Source organism: Podarcis bocagei (assembly GCF_964188305.1).
Source record: "Podarcis bocagei genome assembly, chromosome: 12".
Lineage (NCBI taxonomy): Eukaryota > Metazoa > Chordata > Lepidosauria > Squamata > Lacertidae > Podarcis > Podarcis bocagei.
The window spans coordinates 3,453,862-3,474,134 of record NC_138137.1 but is presented as its reverse complement, the minus strand read 5'-3'; the positions used below and the strand labels follow the sequence as shown (position 1 = coordinate 3,474,134).

Here is a 20,273-nt window from a genome sequence, read left to right as displayed (position 1 = left end):
CTAATAGAATAAAGCATGCTTCCTTAAAGTAAAATTGTTAGTATTTTTGTAGTTGGGGAACTTTATCTGTTTCTCCTACTGGAGATGTGTAAATTATTGCCTACGTGACACAAGAAGAGCCCTGAAGCTGCTGGATTAGACCAAAGTCCCACCAAGTTCTACGCTCTTGTTTTCACAGTGGCCAACCACTTGAGATGAACAGAATGGATTTGGGGGCATTTACAAACTGAAGCACCAACCTGAAGAAAAACACCCAGTTGTAATGAAGTGGGATAACACATTTCAGTCAACTGTACTGTATCTAGCTGCCTTTGCTTAAAATATTTTAAAGCTTGTTTTCTATGGAACAGTATTCAAATGACTTACAAATCATACCCTAAAGAAATAAAAAGCAGCAGCAAAACAATATAATCATTTACATATTAAACGGGAGTGAAGTGATGAAACGTATATATAGGATCAATAGCAGTATCAATATAGCAACAAGGAAAGTAAAACCAGAAAGCCCACCAAAAGCCTTTACTGCTTTGTGTTTCAATCCTCAACATAAACTTCAAGATGCCCAATGTGTAAGGTTTATTGCACTGACATGGTTTTGGCTGGGAACCCAAATTTATTCCAAGAGATCTAATTACTCATTTTCAGTGTGGAATGACTAATAGCTCTACACGTTAACAATTAAGGTTATTATGGGCAACGGGGGGGGGGGGGATTAGTGTGCGTCTCACATTCTATTATTACCTATACGGCAAGGCAGAATGACACACACAGACAGCTATTTTAAACTTATTTAAGAAGAATGGCACTTAAGTTCATCTATGTGAAATGCAAATTGTAATTTTGTATATGACCTGCTTAACTCATCAAAGCACTTACTTTGCCAGGGGTGGGGGTGGGGGACTCAATTCTCCAATCAGGTAGAAGGCTATTTTTATATACCAGTATCTAAAATTAAAACAGTGCTCCACTTCATGTCAACCACAATGGTGGAAAGAGACCTGTGTATAATCACTGCCAGGTGCTCAGTGGTGCAAAGTCTATTTTTTCTTTACTTGGGAAGGGGCACATTATCTGCAATATTGCTGGCAAGAAGTCAGCCATGGCAGACAGAGACCCCATTTCCTTGCCTCAGCAGCCAGCCACCCAGACCAATTGATTGCAGAGCTTCTCAGTGCCTTCTGGCTGGCTAGGATCACTTCTGCATCAACCAACAGGTCTAGAGACCCACAGAGTGGTGGGTCATTGCCTGACACAAAGGTCCTGTTTCAAGCTCTTGATGCACATGTAACCAACTGCAGAGAAAGAGACCATGATCTAACAATGCGTCAGAGGGGATTGTCTGAGTGGCTGATGGGGAGAGTTAAACACATTTTGGTGGTGGCCAACTTAACTTTAAAAGGGGCAAGATAAAATTCACAAAGTTTAAGGATGTCAATGGCTATTATTCATGATGGCTGTATGCTGCCTCAAGGAGCAGCCGCATCATGCTGGGAGAAAGCTATTGCCCTCATATCACCCTTATGGGCTTGCCATTGTGGCCACTGTGGGAACAGGATGCTAGACTAGTGGCTTCCTGTTCCGGTCTGCAAGATCTCCAGTTTGCAGCTCTCCCGCTAGCGGGAGAGACTCAGGCAGGTGGAGGAGAGCTTCCTGAGGGTGGAATGCTCTCTGTAACTCCCGAGGGTATTCAGGAGGCTGGGGTACCCGCGGACATCCTGGAGAACTCCTTTGCCAAGTGTCAGGTGGAAGGGGAAGGGGACGCTGGGTCTCAAACTCTTTGTCGAGATGAGGCAGTCTCCATCTCCATCTCCTATAGTGGCCAGGCACCTTTACAATTCAGAATACTGGATTAAAACCTGAAGGAGTGGTCCATTCAAGATGTTACTAACAAGATGCCATTTTAATTCAACTATCAAATGGAAGGAATAAGGTCTGGTTTACAATTCCTGCCATAGCAGAGAATGGATAAAAGAGAGGTAGTGTTATTATCATTATTATTTTTTACTACTACTATATATGAGGGTTAAAATCTACCTTCTCTGGGTTAAAAAACACACACTTTAAGTAAGGTTCATTAAAAGAGATTTATGAGGCTTGGATGTTTGTGAGCTAAAACTGGGTGTGTGAAGTTTTGAGCTACTTTGGTAATTGCTTTGAGACGGTGAAGAAGGGGGTTGGTGTTGGAGTTGTGGGGAGAAGAACAACCCACCTCTAATTGACTTCATGGGACTTTGAAAGACTATAACATCTAAAGATGCAATGTAAATGACGATGTTATAAATACCTAAAGGTGCAGATTACAATTTTCAATGCTGATGGAGGATTATCAGGTCTGTTGAGAGCAGGAGGAGCTCTCAGGAAAAACTGTAAATGGTCTAGTGGGGGAATCTCCGACTGTGATTCAGATTGTAAGGAGGAGAGGAAGAGAGTGGAATAGCTATCTAAGGAAATATGATCTCCTCCTTTGTGAAGTGGAGTCACATGTGTGACCTTGAGATTCCTGAGGCTCTGGCTGGCAGCAGATCTTCTGAGACAAGTTGGAGAAGGACTGTTTATGGCAAAAATCAAAACATGGACAGTTATTGAAAGATGCTTGTGAATGGAAGGAGTTTGACAAAGTGGACTGGATGATTAATAATTAAATTTGATATAATCATGGATTGAAAGCAATATGCATGCACACATAAAGAAAAAATGTTTAACTAATATACATGCAGGAATTGAAAAATGGATAGTTGGTGAATAAAGTTTTATAAATAATAAAAATTAAAAACCATTGTAAAAATAAGAGAATTATTGGGAATGTGGAGTTTTAAAGAGAGAATGGGATTCTGAAGCAGCCATAAGATGAATTTATGGACACATCAAAGAATGGACATGGGAGCCAGTTTTATGGGGGAAATGGTTTAAATTGTATTAATTTGGTATAATTCGTTAAAAATTGAAAATCAGTAAAAAGATTGTGTGTGGGTTTTTTTAAAAAAAGGATGCTGGACTAGAACAGGACTTTGGTCTGATCCAGCAAAGCATTTTTTACACATTTTAAAGGAATGTTGCTAATAGCAAAACTAATAAAATGTGTTTCTTCTCTGAAGTGAAGGCTTGGTGTAGTAGTTATTTATCAACTCTTACCACATTTTCAACATTCAGAACTCTTTTCAATCTTTAACTAAGGTCAGAATACAGTGTTGATTCTTTCAAATGAATTTTCACAGGTAACCTTGAATTGACTAGGGCAAAAGTAACAAAATGTTTTTGATGTTTCATTTTGTGTGATCACTTTCACATACAAGGTCACAAAGATGTTTTTGACGTTGGCTCACGGCACAAGAATGATCAGTCGGATTAAAAGAACTACTACAGCATAAACAACTCCTTTAGGATTTGGAGCTCCCCATAGACAGGATTAAGGATATAGGCTGTTGGAGATCTAATGCCAACAGAAGATACATCTGGAAGAAAACCTCAATAACCACACCCTGTCGCTCTTTCATTTTCAGGCACCCCTGCGATCAATATCTGGTTAGTGGGACACAGCATAGCCCGCTGGGCCCGCATGTTTGCCATCGCTACTGGCAGGGAAAACAGCCTGGGGCTCCCAAAGAATGTTGATGTGATATGACATGAATTCATGCCCATTGTGATGGCCAGAGCTGCACTGCATGGGCCCCCTGATGCATTGGTTGTTCAGCTGGGGGAGAACGACTTGGTTCTAAGGAAGGGCACTGACCTAACCTGGAACTTCAAAGAGGACTTTGACAAGCTTGCTGCCCTATACCCAGACTTAACCTTATTCTGGTCCCAGGTTTTGGAGAGGCATTGTTGGTGTGACTGTCCTTACCTGGTAGCAATCAATAGTGCTAGAAAGCTAACCGTGCAGTCGCACAGAAGATGCAGCATTTTAATAGCCATGTGATACGACACCCTGCCACCACTTTCAACCAGGAGGCTTTGTTCCAATGGCATTCATCTCTCTGGTGTTGGAAATAATACCCAGGTGAATGATACTGGAGATGGCATCAGAGATTGGCTGCAGGGTGTTGGCAACAAGCCATTTGGGCTCGAGTGGCGGTTAGGCATTGGGTAAGCCTTTGTTTAATGGTGGGGAGGTTGTAGCCTCCGTCTGCCCCTCCTCAATAAGGGCATCCTGTTAAAGGGATCTGGGGTGTGTGGGTGTGGATCCTGTCCGATGCCTGGATGTGGGCTAGGGCCATGCCACAACCCCAACAGGGACCCCTCATCTGATGTAAGTCACAGGGCTCCTCCTACTGGTGGTTTACCCTTAGTTGGACTCCCTGCAGACAGGCGGGAGATGAGATATAGTCTGGCTTCACCCAATGCCGAACCCAAACTGCTCACATCTGTAACTGATAAAGTTGTGGCCTATTTTATCCCATAAACCTTAAAATTTGACCCTGTGTGTTTATTATCAAAGGGAACGGCAGGGCCTGGGGGCTTGACACGTGATTGAGCTGGTAACACAAGAATGACGATGAACCTGTGATTCATTTCCTTTTTATTCAGAATTGAGGTGTTCTGTACATTACAATTTCCTGTTCAAACATCACCTAAACACACTCTTGTGCAAAGTTATGGGAGGCTCTCAATTCAAAATGCAAACACAGCAGGACATCAAACCACCCATATCTGCGTCAGAGCTTGCTCTGTGAGCAACATGTAGAGGCATAATCTTCCTTCTGGGTTTACTATCCCCAACTATTCAGAACTCTACTCATCTTGGTCCCGAGCCTCTGCTTTCTTTTCCGTCACTCTTTGGCTAATAATTAATCACAGCTAACCTGACAAACTTAATATTATATTTATAAGCAAAAACAGTGTTTAGCAAGCCAAATGCAAACACTGGCTTGGCAAAAGTAGGGAGAAGGGGAAGAGGAAGCGCATCTTCTATGGTCAGTGATTTGCTATTCACATTTAATGACAAGTTTCATAAAGCTAAATGAAAAAGACACAGCTTGCTTCTCTGACTTCTATAAGCAGCAAAATCCCTAAAGTGCCTTCATCCTTGTACATCTATAAAGCTCAATCTCCAGCCTCTCCCATCCCTAAGAAGCAGATAACATACTGAAAACAAAACCCCTCCACACAAGATACCTAAAAACCTATGTCAGTGCCAGCTTATTCCTTGCCGTGTAGAGCCATAGTTTTATGTTTCTTCCAGAAGACCGTGAGTACAGTTCAAATAAGATTGTCATGGAGCAGAACCAACAGACACCAAAAACTGCTTGCATGTGAATCACAATTTGTAAGCAGTGAACCATGAGGTTTGCAGTTATTGCCTGGAACATGTCTATGACAATAACAGCTGCTCTTTCACTTGAAACTGACTTTGGCAAGCCTTCACTGGGAATAGAATTCCTTAGCTGAGGAGGCTGGTATTTTCTATTGTTATTCATAGAGGGGCTTGTAGGGTGTACAACTTTCCACAGCGAGGGTGGGCTGCATCATGGCTTCCTCTAGAATCATAGAATCATAGAGTTGGAAGAGACCACAAGGGCCATCGAGTCCAACCCCCTGCCAAGCAGGAAACACCATCAGAGCACTCCTGACATATGGTTGTCAAGCCTCTGCTTAAAGACCTCCAAAGTAGGAGACTCCACCACACTCCTTGGCAGCAAATTCCACTGTCAAACAGCTCTTACTGTCAGGAAGTTCTTCCTAATGTTTAGGTGGAATCTTCTTTCTTGTAGTTTGGATCCATTGCTCCGTGTCCGCTTCTCTGGAGCAGCAGAAAACAACCTTTCTCCCTCCTCTATGTGACATCCTTTTATATATTTGAACATGGCTATCATATCACCCCTTAACCTCCTCTTCTCCAGGCTAAACATGCCCAGCTCCCTTAGCCGTTCCTCATAAGGCATCGTTTCCAGGCCTTTGACCATTTTGGTTGCCCTCCTCTGGACACGTTCCAGTTTGTCAGTGTCCTTCTTGAACTGTGGTGCCCAGAACTGGACACAGTACTCCAGGTGAGGTCTGACCAGAGCAGAATACAGTGGCACTATTACTTCCCTTGAAGTTTCCCTAGAAGTTTAGGTTTCATGTATGAATCCAATAACTAATGGTAACAACTTGGAAATGTCAAGTGCTACTTCAAACACTGTAGGTGAGAACTCACAGAAAACTGTTTCTTCTGAGAGGAGGAAGAATCTCTTGAAATTGCATTGATTGTACAAGTTACACATTTACATGAACTGTCATTTGTCCAGAAAAGCTTCGTTGGACAACACCTGCCTGCTTCGGATCATGTTATAATATAAAAACACACAGAAGATTCCTCCTCCCTTCCTCCTAACGGAACAAATCATTTGAACAGAATGGATACATGGACCTTGTATTTTCCACTACAGCGATTGTTGGGGAAAGAGTTATGACTTTGAAGTAGAGTCCATCACTTCACAGACTCAAAAAGCACGAACATGTCCCCTCAAGTTTTACTGTGGTTTGCTGATTATCCGCACACATGGCAAGGAGAATGATGAGTCATGTTTGAAAGAGAATCCGTTTGAAAAGTGGTCTGCAAGCACCTGCGCTCTTGGTTTTATAGTGGGACAGCACTGGAATAAAGAATAGCCCCTCTCCGCATACATGGGGCAGGGCCACCCTCTCCCATAAATCTCAATACAAAAACAGGAGGGGTGACCAAACCTCAGTAACTCCACTTTTCAGCTAACAGCAGTATCAGGTGAAAAAAAGTGCATGCTGATTTACAGGCAAAAACCATTTGAAATAAATTAGTTTGAAGACCTTTAAAACATTAGTCAGGCTACTACCACTAATGCTCACCGTTGTTTTAAGACATTGCACTGCCTGAAGTGGAGCTCAAGTGGTGCCCCCCAAACTCTTAAAGAGTAAGCAGACCTCAATTCCTGCCTTCATCTTTGAAATTACCCTATGGAAGCCTTTCCCAGCCTTGAATTGCTCAACTTTTAAATGTTTTATTCATGACTACTTTTGTTATGTTTGTGATTATGGAAAAGTTTTCATGTTGTAAGTTGTCTTCAGCACAATTTTAACTCTGGAAAGGCGGCATGCAAAAAAAAAAAAATGATGATGATGATGATGATGGATAGTTTAATCCTGAGGCACAGCAACCTTCTCCCTCTCCCTTTGTCCTTATCAGTTATAGCAATAGCTCCTGTATACATTTCATTCTTTCTCTCATGGTTCACTTGCAAATACAACTTTCTCACACACATTTCAACTTTTAATTTTACTATTTCTATATCCCCCCCCCCAATATGCACATCCCCAGTGCAGTACTGTTGTTAATATTTGGGCTAGCCCTTGACAGAGAAGGCTTATGTATGCTATGATATAATAATCAGAGGCAAAAATAAAGAGTCTGTAAGAAAATATTTTTTATAAACCCATCAAGTTTTCTTCTGCCTCTCTGTATCACAACATCATTGCACAGTGAGAAAATTGCACCTAAGCAAAGCATGCTTACACCTGAAACAACAGTATTTTTAAATTGTCTTTAGTCCAAAAAGGTCATGACTCGCTTGCAAAAAACAACACACTTCAAATATTAAAAGATGCTGCTTTAGTCAAGCTGTGCAACCTTGCTGTTTTGCTTCCTTATATGCTGTCTCAGGGTCATTTCCTTATTAGCACTCCTTCAATAGGAGCTGCAGCTATCAAACTCCTTTGATTTTATGCCAGAAATATTATTTTCTCCCTTCCAGCTTTGATGGAGATTAAAAGGCAGAGTATTCCACAGCTCAACATGCCATAGAGAGAACTGTTATTTTGAATTGTGCGTGCATTTTTACAAGCTGAACTTATTATCCAAACCTAATAAATCATTTCTTTCCTTTGGGGATGCACCTTGACTTCTTTGCAATGGGACTTACACGCAAATAAACTTTTAGAAATTCTAGTTTCCAGACATCCTTCCTCTCCTTCACAAGTAAACGTTGCTGAAGGGTTTTTGTACATTTCTACTCTAACTACAATCGGATCAATTACAAAACTTTTTATTCATTTAAAAACACCTGAAATGTTATGATTGGCTTACTAATACAGCTTGCTCCAGATTGAATGCAGAACCAGCTACAGCACAGCAAAAGAACACATTACATAGCATTGCCTCCAGCAATTTGGAGAAGGGGTGGGGCATTGTCCACATTATTACAAGCACACAAGAAGGTACTTCTTTCAATCTACAAGGTGCCAGAGAGTATGCCTATGTAGAGCCAGGGCTAGCATAATGGGGGGGGGGGGGCGAGCAGTCCTGATTTTCTTCCAGAGTTGTCAGTAAACAGTCTCAGTTGACACCTGTAGGGTGACAGTTCAAATGAAATTCCAAATCACAGCCTATATAGTTCATGTTTAATGGTAAACCATGTTTGCTATTAAATTAAGGATGAAATAAGGCAATTCTCATTTATTTCCCCCATCCTCTGAGTCCTGGAATGCATTCTGCTGAGCTCTGGTGAACAGTTTTGGTATAGTCTGCAGTTTTATTAGCGTTTGTTTGAGACACATAACTAACGGCAGTTACAGGTAGGTGGCCGTGTTGGTCTGCCGTAGTCGAAACAAAATTTTAAAAAAATCCTTCCAGTAGCACCTTAGAGACCAACTAAGTTTGTTATTGATATGAGCTTTCGTGAAGAAGTGTGCATGCACACGAAAGCTCATACGAAGAACAAACTTAGCTGGTCTCTAAGGTGCTACTGGAAGGAATAACTAATGGCAGTTCTGAAAAAAGTAGATAACATTTTTAAAATGACCCTAATATTTTATTTATGCATGCAACTGTTAAGTTGTGGGCGAACATAGCAGATGACACAGCGATTTCTCCAAAGCAGCTCTTTATTTTGTAAGCTGGAACAGAACTGAACAGCAAACAGCTCAGCCGGCCTGCTTTTATAGGCAGCCGGCTGCCAACATTGTAGCAACAACAACCCAGGGTTTCCCGCCTAAAATAACTGACGTGGACCTGAGTGAAAACTATCTACACTATCCCCCTGCTGGCCCAGGGTGAGAACTTCAGTACATAACAGCAACCACTGCCACAAGAATGATATTTGCCTAAAAATGTAAAGAAGAAGAAGAAGAAAAAGTCCGGGTGAAAGAAGAATGGTTAGAGAAATTAATCCATTATGCAGAAATGGCGAAACTTAGTGGAAGAATAAGAAATCAAGACAACAGACTTTTTATCAAGGAATGGAAATCAATTATACAAATTGTAAACAAATTAAGACATTAGCAGGATTATTGCAGTTTCTAAAACATATATGAAATAGATGAGGGGGGGAAATAGAGTTAATTGGGATATGAAGAATGGGGGAAGAGGGTAAATTCATTGAACCGCTGAAAGAGGGGGAGGGAAGTCAAAGTTTGATATGTGAGAATTTTTAAATTTCTTTATTGAAATGTTTATTTGTTATAACTGAAAATTATAAATGAACATATTTTTTTAAAATGACCCCCACCCCATGCTTTCCTTGCAGTATTAAAGGTGATGAGGCATTTTCCACTCTCCCAATGCAGTTAGAAGATAATTGGCAAGTAGTTTGCCTACTACTATACCACCTGGTTTTGTTTTCTCCTTATCACATTTTTAAAAGATTATTAATCACCTTTACAGTATTCAAAGCACCCAAGGAGACTGTTTGTTTGTTTGTTTGTTTGTTTGTTTGTTTGTTTGTATGCATGCTGCACATGAGTGGGTGGCCCCAGCCACTCTGGGCAGCACAAAGCCTAAGAACATACTTGTATAAGGAAAACAAAGAGGAACGCTTGGATGAAGCAAATGACATTTTCTTTCTCTGCATACTTGCCAACTTCAGTTATTATTTCTGCCACTAATCCATTAATGAAAAACACAGAAGGCAAAAAAAAAAAAACCACAAAACAAAACTAATAACAACATTACCAGATAAACCTGCAATGAGCAAACGAATATTCCAGAGAAGTCACTGCCCTAATGTTGAGGAGATAGGCTATAACTCTACAGGTTTTTGTTGAAAAAATGCACCAATGAATAAGAATTTCGAAATGATGCCTAGAAATATCTGTAGAAAGGATTCCATATATGAAAATAAATATGAGATATACTGAAGCTAAAATAATGGTATAACTAGTTCTGAGTGCCCAGGAGGACTTTGACTTGTTTTTCTCAGAAGGTTAGACATATACACACCCCGTACCACACTGCAAACTGATTTTGAAACTGAGGGGACTTTCAGAAGCTACAAGGCATCACCAGGTGGTGAAAGTTCAACTGGGCATGCCAAAACCACTGAACACACTTAAAGTAGGTTTTTCAACTATGACTATCAATTTGACCTTGCATTCTGATGAGATGGCTACTGACCTGCTCTAATGGGTTAAGAGTTAAATATACAGAAAATGTAAAGTAACATAAATTGTCAAACCCAAAGAACAGAAGACAGGGTTTGTGGATTGGTAAACAGAAACCTTCCTTTCTGTGACAGTTTTCACTACAAAGAGGTAAAGAAACTGCCTATTGTATTTAATGTGCCCCATGCGGCGTTTCTGTGCGCTGCTCTGGTTGGCCAGAAGCGGCTTAGTCCTGCTGGCCACATGACCCGGAAGCTGTACGCCGGCTCCCTTGGCCAGTAAAGCGAGATGAGCGCCGCAACCCCAGAGTCGGTCACGACTGGACCTAATGGTCAGGGGTCCCTTTACTTTTATCTTTATCATCATTACAGATAGTTCTCCACGCTGTGAAATGGAGGTCTATTACAAAAGCATCACACTTTGAAACGAGGTCACTGATTAAAGTAATGACTCAAAGGACTTGCACGGTCACACTCTGTGGCCAGGGCAGAAGCAGCTGAGTTTCCTCAAGATCCTGATCTCAAGATTCTGTCCACAGAAAGTTCTTGAGGTGTTGAGGTCTGATTTATAGTTAGAAAATTCGGGTGTTATTTATTTGCAAGTAGGCTAAAAAGTGTACTGTGTAAGATTCACTGCTGGGGAGACCTGCTGTTTCATGTAATGAAGATACCGTATAGGAAACAGGAAAGTGATAATTTTCTTTGACTTCCTGATTTTGGACTAGTTACAAAATGCATACAAGTATACAGAGTTTTGTGGTGATGGGACATAGACAAAAAATTGCAGCTCATGGTTCCTCCTGGCTTTGGAGTGGGAAGGCCTTTTTGCAGTACCCACTAGTATTGGTCCTCCCTTCAGGCCATGAGGTTCCAGTTTAAATTCTAGAGTCTCTAGCAAAGAACTGGGAACTGGTTCAGAGCTCATGTTATTATACATAAGCTTAAAAGCCGATATCTCAACAGGCTGTATATAAGATATCTTGGGTCGTCAATACATGAAAAATAATCCACCAGCAGTTCACTGGAGTGAGTAGTAAGAAGATTGATTTTTTTTCATTTAAAGGGTTAATCAGTGATCTTTAACTACATGGCTCCTTGAGCAGTGTGTACCTACGGTCACTAACAGTCACAGTGCTCTCTTCTGTGCTAGGCCTCTATATCACGCCCTTTTAAAACTATTGCCAAAGAAACTGCTTCAAAACTTGTGTATTCATTAACTTTGATGAGGAAAAAAAACTAATTACCGTATTTTTCGCACTATAGGACGCACTTTTTCCCCTCCAAAAATGAAGGGGAAATGTGTGTGCGTCCTATGGTGCGAATGCAGGCTTTTGCTGAAGCCTGGAGAGCGAGAGGGGTCCGTGCGCACCGACCCCTCTCGCTCTCCAGGCTTCAGGAAGCTATCCCAAGTCTTGCAAGCCCGGCGGGATGTACCGCGGGCTCGCAAGGCTTGCGGGCAGCAGCCTGCACCCAAAAGCTGGGGACAGCGGGGAGGCGCAGAGCCGCCACCCCGCTATTCCCCGACCTGATCTGGAGGCTGGCGGGGGGAGAAGCAAGCCTGCTTCTCCCCCCCACCAGCCCCACAACCTCCAGATCAGGTCGTGGAAAAGCGGGATGGCGGCGCTCCGCTATCCCGCTTTTCCCCGACCTGATCGGGAGGCTGGCGGGGGGAGAAGCAAGCCTGCTTCTCCCCCCCCACATCCCCACAACCTCCAGATCAGGTCGGGGAAAAGCGGGATGGCGGCGCTCCGCTATCCCGCTTTCCCCCGACCTGATCGGGAGGCTGGGGGAGGGAGAAGCAAGCCTGCTTCTCCCCCCCACCAGCCCCACAACCTCCAGATCAGGTCGTGGAAAAGCGGGATGGCGGCGCTCCGCTATCCCGCTTTTCCCCGACCTGATCGGGAGGCTGGGGGAGGGAGAAGCAAGCCTGCTTCTCCCCCCCACCAGCCCCACAACCTCCAGATCAGGTCGTGGAAAAGCGGGATGGCGGCGCTCCGCTATCCCGCTTTTCCCCGACCTGATCGGGAGGCTGGGGGAGGGAGAAGCAAGCCTGCTTCTCCCCCCCACCAGCCCCACAACCTCCAGATCAGGTCGTGGAAAAGCGGGATGGCGGCGCTCCGCTATCCCGCTTTTCCCCGACCTGATCGGGAGGCTGGGGGAGGGAGAAGCAAGCCTGCTTCTCCCCCCCACCAGCCCCACAACCTCCAGATCAGGTCGGGGGAAAGCGGGATGGCGGCGCTCCGCTATCCCGCTTTCCCCCGACCTGATCGGGAGGCTGGGGGAGGGAGAAGCAAGCCTGCTTCTCCCCCCCACCAGCCCCACAACCTCCAGATCAGGTCGTGGAAAAGCGGGATGGCGGCGCTCCGCTATCCCGCTTTTCCCCGACCTGATCGGGAGGCTGGCGGGGGGAGAAGCAAGCCTGCTTCTCCCCCCCCACATCCCCACAACCTCCAGATCAGGTCGGGGGAAAGTGGGATGGCGGCGCTCCGCTATCCCGCTTTTCCCCGACCTGATCGGGAGGCTGGGGGAGGGAGAAGCAAGCCTGCTTCTCCCCCCCCCCACATCCCCACAACCTCCCGATCAGGTCGGGGGAAAGCGGGATGGCGGCGCTCCGCTATCCCGCTTTTCCCCGACCTGATCGGGAGGCTGGGGGAGGGAGAAGCAAGCCTGCTTCTCCCCCCCCACCATCCCCACAACCTCCCGGCTTCAGGAGAGCCCCACCGCCAGCCCCACAAGCTCGGGGGACAGCGGGAGAGGCGCAGCGCGCCATCCCGCTGTCTCCCGACATGGTTTGGAGGCTGGCGGAAGGCTTCCTCCTCCCCCAGCCCCGCAAGTTCCCAGAGCGATGCCAAAGCATGGCTCTGGGTCCCGTTCTGGGGGTGGGGGAAGCTCGGGCTTCCCCGCCCCAGCCCCGCGCCTGGCGGGGGGGGATAAATTTTTTTTGCCTTTATTTCCCCCCCCCAATCTAGGTGCGTCCTATGGACCGGTGCGTCCAATAGTCCGAAAAATACGGTAAGTCAGGTGGCATTTTATTAGCTCATCATGTTATTTTCCAGCGCTCCAACCAGAGTGTACTTCAGACAGGTATGAACAAACCTAGTTCTAGTAATATCAACTAAAGCTACCTGCATAGTGCTCAGAATGCCCCCAACACATATCAGAGTGCAGACTGATAGCTTTGCACATATATTTAGGGTTTACTCTATTTCCCAACTCTCCCCCACAAGTTGCTATGCTGTTGCTATAAATCAAAAGACCAAGCATTTACCTACCATCAGTACTGATAACGGGGGATGTATAAGCTATGCTGCATTTTTAAAAAAGTGCTTAAGAAATCCAAAAACTGCACTAAGAAAAGCTGAATCCTGCACCTTGTAAGCTGGCTGTGTTTGCGTGTCACAATAAGCTGCAGACAACAGCTAGCAATGCATGAGTAAATTAAGCCCAGTTTGCTTCTCCCAGCTTCTCCCCACTAGCGTGTGGAAGAAACAAACCACAAAACCTGGATGAACACTATGTTAGAATTCACTGTGACATGACAAGTACAATTTCTTACTTAGCCAACAAACAAGATACTGTAGTGGATAACATTATAACAACGTCTACAGAACTCAATGGGGCCTAAGCATGCACAGAATCGCACTGCTCCTCCTTCAGTTAAGGTACACAAACAGTTTCAACAATAAATGAGGCTTATCTTCTTTTGCAGGTTACTAGCCAGATTCTAGAAGAGTAATAGACTTAAAGTGAAAGGCATTTCATCAAAACTGTGCATAATAAGGATCTCTTAGGCAGCCTAGCACAATAAAAAAGGTGGCACGCACACATCCCTTTGGTGGCAGGGATCCAGAATGTCCTTCTATCCTATTGCCAGTTCCACTAACTAGCTTCAGCAGACCAAAGTCATTAATTACTACAATGAGCAAATCATTCCAGAATTCCTTAACTAATTAATACTTTACCCTGATGAGCTTGAGGGCGAAGAGAGACAGAAGGTTTTGCAGCTGTGACAGCTTTTGCAGGGTTGTAGCATTTCATTGCAGATGGGAGATTGCATGTTTGAATACTGCTGTCTCATACACAGAAAAAATATGCACATAAAACAAAAGCTCGTCAGGGTGATGAGGAAGCTAGTGTATCATTTCCCCAACATGCTACTTTCCTATGTGCAAAGTTCTTATTTTTAAATAAGGACACATTTGCAACCTGAAGTGGTACTCTCAAAGAAGAGCTGTACCGCATGACACTTCTGATTGTGTATCCTGGTTCCAGTTTTGTTAGCTCACTTGTACCAAATTCTGTTACCATATGGACAATTTTGAACATATTTTACAATTAAGTAACCAGGACCTCTCAGTATAAGTGTTGATGACTTGCGTTGCAGATCTGTGCAAATGTCAATGAACTGGACTCTTGTCTCCTCCAACATCAGCACTGACCAAAATGCAGGTGTTCTGACTAAGCCTGTTTGAATTCTATTTGTGTATCTGTCAAAAGAGAATAAACACTGGTTGTTCTTTTACCATCTCTTTGCAAATGTAAATACTGTATACTAAAAGGCTGCAGAAAATCAAAGTTAGTGGAAAGGGCTGCGTCTATTTGCTTATGGATTTTCTTGCTATATTGCCAATTCTACTATTTAAAAAATCATGCCGTTTTGAAAGTACCCTTAAACAAAATGGCTGCCACTCCCGTTGGCACATTAAATGCAGAAGTGGCGCACTCTGTTTCGTCACTTGAGGTGAAAAAGAGCCACTTTGCCCTGCTCCTGCCGCCATCTGCTCTGCTGCTGCGCACGCTGCCCCATCCACTGCTGCTGGAGGAGTGGCTGCCATTGTTGCCGATTTTGGGCAAGATCATGCCGATTTGGGGTGAGATCTCTCACAAAATAATGTGGGATCTTGCCTAAAATGGCTGTGATCTTACCCAAAATCAGCGCTGGAGGTGCTTCACTGCCAATGGTGGAGGGGGGGAGGGGCCAGCCAAGGCACCCATGGGCAGGCCACCTGGGCAGCTTCTGCCCCTGAAGTAGCAGCAGCCTCACCTGTCTCATCTGACTGGGCCGGCTCTGATTAAATATATAAACATTTTTTTTTAGAAACTTGAAAACCAAATAAATGCAACTGATCCGTAGGGGAAACAAAGACCATCAATACCACAACGCTTCATGAAAATGGAACTTTTCTAGGCAGTATAACAATTAATGGGTTTAATTCTTGGCATCTCTAAGAAAAACAGCCCCAAACAACAGGGCTTCCAAAAACCTAGGAGAAATGTTGCCAGTGAGAGTATTGGACTAGAGGAACCAATTGCATAGTGCAACGTCAAGCGTTCAAAACCTGTTGATCAGAAATAACAGTAAGACAGAAAAAATGTGTTGCACAATTAAATGAGGACCATGAAGCAATAGCACATTCAAATCTCTGTGTTCTACTAGTTGCTTGCCTCCAGTCTTTGAGCTTGGTTTCAAAATCTGGTCACTACAGGTAAAAATCATGCTACCAGGAAGTAGACAAGGAAAAAATATTGCAGTATTTTACCGAAGATGACTACTTCTAACAGCTAAGTTGGAATGACACTGGCTGTCTGGCAGCTGGCCTCACAAGTAAAAAAATACTGGGTCTAATGCGACTGTTTCTAGGTGAAAGAATTTCCTGAGGAATTTAAAAAATGAGTTAGGATTCATTCAGATGTTACATATCCCTGTCACTGGATATTTGTGAAAATAGCCCAATAGCACTCTAAAAACATGTTTCTCTGCCAACTTGTCATGAATTCACACATTTCCATAGATATCAGTAACAGAAATTATGGGAGAGAGTCACTGACCAGAAGGTAACAAGTCTTAGGCTTTATAGTGTTGTGAGACATAAGATACTTCCAGAGAGCCACGGGTGAATTGGAAGGGAAGAAATACAAATGCTGCTTGCGTACTGAACCTAGAAGTGGTCAACTTGAAGACAACTTCCTACCTATGGCTATATACAGATAGCTCAAAATGAGGGCCTATAAATAATGGTGAAGAATATGGCTCCACCAATGGATATATACAGGATCCTCCAGAATCATGCCAATGTGCACAGCAAATTCCATGGTTCACTGTTCTGCACTACTTAGAAGAGGCTCTAAACACTAAATCTAGGAGTAGTGGATAAGTTTAGGAATAAGCTCCTTCAAGAGGAGAATTCAGCAGTAATAAGTGCTAAATCTATATGGCCATATGTTTCAGCTGCTTAAGTTGAAAATGCAAAAGAAGAAGAAGAGAGGAGATAATTGCATCCGCTATTGTATTTCTACTGCAGAACTGCCAATAACACTTTTGGGGGGGATTAAAATGGTGGGTAAGAGGAGAGGAGGCGAAAGGGAAACGCCCTTTCCCCAGCACCATTGCCACAAAGTGGGAGTTCCCTGTGGGTAAATAATAATAATAATAATAATAATAATAATAATAATAATAATAATAATAATAATAATATATGTATTGTCATTGCCCCCTTCGGGGACAACAAAATTACTTGACTGCTCCATAAAAACACTAATTAAAAAATATATTGGGAGATTTGTGTCACAGAGAAACAGCAATGCAATAAAGCCATCTTAAAATGGCAGTTCTACTTATCTTGAATATAGGTGTACCAAATAAATAGGTGTACCAAATAAATGAAAGTTCAGTGTTAAGAATAAGCTCTAACACCTCTCCAAAGCTTTGCTATCAGATAGAGTAGTTTTGTGGTGACAGTTTAACCATAAGTGTGAATACAGAAATATGCACTGTTAAACCCATTGCTCTGTTAAATCACCCATCACTGATTATAACCATTCCAGTGTGACCTACATGCCTAGTCAGGTACCACCCACATTAAATCATAAATGAAAGGAAGTTGTTATTCAAACTAATTGCTCACAAAACAACAAATTAATCACATGCATCTGTAGTCACTCTTACGCCCAGTCTATGAAACCACAAACCAAGAATAAGATGGACTATTCTGCCAATTTCACTCATCTTGAATCAATTTCCTGAGAAACACATTACTTTTTCTAGACAATTCATGACTAGAAGAAATTCTTAAAGGATATCTTATAAACTACAGTCATTACCTCACACTTTTTTCCAGGCAGAGAAGAGAAATCATACAAATGTTTGTAACCTATTCATATACACATTTCATCAGAACCATTTTATTTATTTGATTCCATTTATGAATAGCTTCGGCTAAAGTATCTTGAAGCAATTTCACAATAAAAACTTCAAGAATAAAAACAGAACACAATCCCATATATATATTTAAAAATGCATATGTAAAAAAAAGTTAAATCCAATACAAATACAGATGACTATAAATCCCATTTTCCTCCAGATAAATATGTATTATATTATTTTGCTATTAGTCTGATTTCTTGTAATATTCAACGTGCTGGGAAAAATAGGCCATCAACTACACAGTTCCAGTGGTTTGTATCGTTCTTCTGATCTGAGCCAATGGAATTTACACAGCACCTTCCTAGGCAAAGGATACTCCAGTCCTTATCCTCCCAAATGTATCTGTCCCGTTCTCATATAGAGGAGCTAGGGGAGAGATTTGCAGTGTTGGCACAACATTGGATAAAGATAGCCTAAGGCAGCATTGATCTATCAAGCTCTCCCACTGGATTCTCAACATGAATCTTGCAGCTGGCTCCATCTTGAACCCCACACAGCTTGCTACATCTAACAGGCCTCATTGCCACCTACCAGCTCACTTAGGTTCTTTATGAGAGGATGCCAAAATGATGCAGATAACTCACCATCAAAATTTAATCAACTGTTTTTGTACCTCTGGTCTTTGAGAGAACATTTTCTGATCCAATACATTTTAAAAGGTCAGCATAAGGTTTATGGGAAATCAGTTCAAAAATGTGCTAAAAGGAAGTTACCACCATTTCTAATGAATTAGTTCAACTCTGCACAGGAACACCACACTAAAAGCTGCTTATCTGCATTTCATTCAAGCGTCAGGAATGAGGTCACTCACCAAAATAATAATGTGGTTGTGCAAAAATGTTTGTAGCTTCTGGATTACTTTCATACCAGACTGGGTTCAGACTGATCATTCAAAATATCCTGGGACCAATAGCTCGGAGTCTTGGGAGTGAGTCAGCCCATTGTTTCCACAGTTGCCATCCTTCAGTGGGGTGGGGTGGGAAACCTCTGGCTTCTGGGTCAAATTTGGTGCAGCCCAAGTACCAATTTAGCCTGTGAGGTCATTCTTCCCAACCCATACCCACCTACCCAACATCTGACATCTTATGTGACATTCGGTGTGGGGCATGGAGGTATGTGGCAAAGCTGTGGCTTTTCAGTACCAGACAACCAGAAAACCATTGGGTGCTTGGAAAATGCTGCATAAGGAACTGGAAGATGGGCGGGACAATCCACCTGTCAATCATTTGAAGACATAATGTCAGGTGACTAACAGCTGCATTGTCCCACCAACCTGTCAAAGTCGGCCTGAGTGGGTAGAGACAGATAAGGATCTGGTCTGCTGGACTGAAGAGATTCCCCACCCTGATTCACACTCCTGTGTTTAAATATAATCAGTGCAAATTCTAGCCTTGTAAACAACTGGGTTACATCAGTTCCATATTGATAAGAGGGTAATCAAGTCATTTTGCACTCTGGCTGATCTGGGTCAGTCATTTTCATGGACACCCTCCCTAGATGCGCAGACCAAGAGTCACAAAAGCTCTGAACTCTGAGGCTCTGCACAGCTGGCCTTAAACGCTGTTTTCTCTTCTACCTGTGTTAGTTTGATTGTATTTCTGGTGTACTTGATGGGATTACTAAACAAGCAACAATGACTTGATGTTGGAATAGTGATTTCATCAAGTGTTGCACAAGACAGAACCTTTTTTAGGTGGCTGGACTAACAGTTTTGGAGGTGGTCAAATAAATTGCTTCTGGCAACACAGCCTGTGGCTTCTCTAATTTTCATTTGCCTCCGATACCTCCAAGAAGAGAAGGAAGCTGAATAATAGTTTTAAAGACACATGCAAAATCAAGGAACAATCACTTTCCATGTGCCTCCAATTTTCTGAAGTCCACAAAACATTTAAAATTTAAAATTAATCTTGGGCTAAAAAATTATTTTCAATGATATGTTAACTACTAAAATGAGGAAGAATATAAATCAAAATAAATAAGGATGGTTAATTTTGTGTATCTGCAGTTACTATGGCACTTGCTACATATCTTGGTGAATTATTGTAATCTTTAGTAGTAGTATAAAGTAACTGAACACCCCAATTTTAGATAATACTACATCTACATATATTTAAATTATTCAACCTCCCTCCAAAATGGTTTTTATTTTTGTATGATTTTAAGATTTCTGGAAATTTCACAGCTCTGTTTTTAATTAAATTTGTATACCGCCCTTCCTCCAAAGACCTCAGGGTGGTTCACAGCAGAAAAACACAAAATATATAATAAAAGCAAGAACAAAAACAAAACCCAATGACACCCCTCCCCCCACAAGCTATTAAAATCTGTGCATTATACAGTTATACAAATAACCTGATGGCTATTTTTACATGCCATATTCACAAACCTTTTAATTAAAGAAACAAGTAAACAGACCTTTTTCATGTGCAATGAAGAGATATGCAATAGGCAAACATTTGCCAAGGCTTTTTGTACTTAATCAACTGAAGTGAACTCAAAGGGCAAACATTGTAAAGGCAGGAACAAAGAATTTACACGTCTCCTAAACGTTATGAGAAATGGCTTTTTAAAAACCAGCTCATGCTAGCACAGAACTGGTTGGGCACTGGCCTTTTAAAACTAGATAGAAATGGCTGTATGTTGATACCTGCTACATTAAAAAATTTAATTTTTTTTTTGCTTCATTTCAAAATTCACTCATAACCTTTTTAAACAGCAAGTTTATAATTCATCTGTAAGAACGA

The 20,273-nt window shown here is 42.5% G+C and overlaps 1 protein-coding gene across 2 annotated transcripts in view; it reads right to left on the bottom strand.

Moving 5' to 3' along the window:
• Positions 1-20,273, bottom strand: part of EGFR (epidermal growth factor receptor) — a 145,525-nt gene that overhangs the window by 48,921 nt on the left and 76,331 nt on the right. The window lies entirely within an intron of this gene.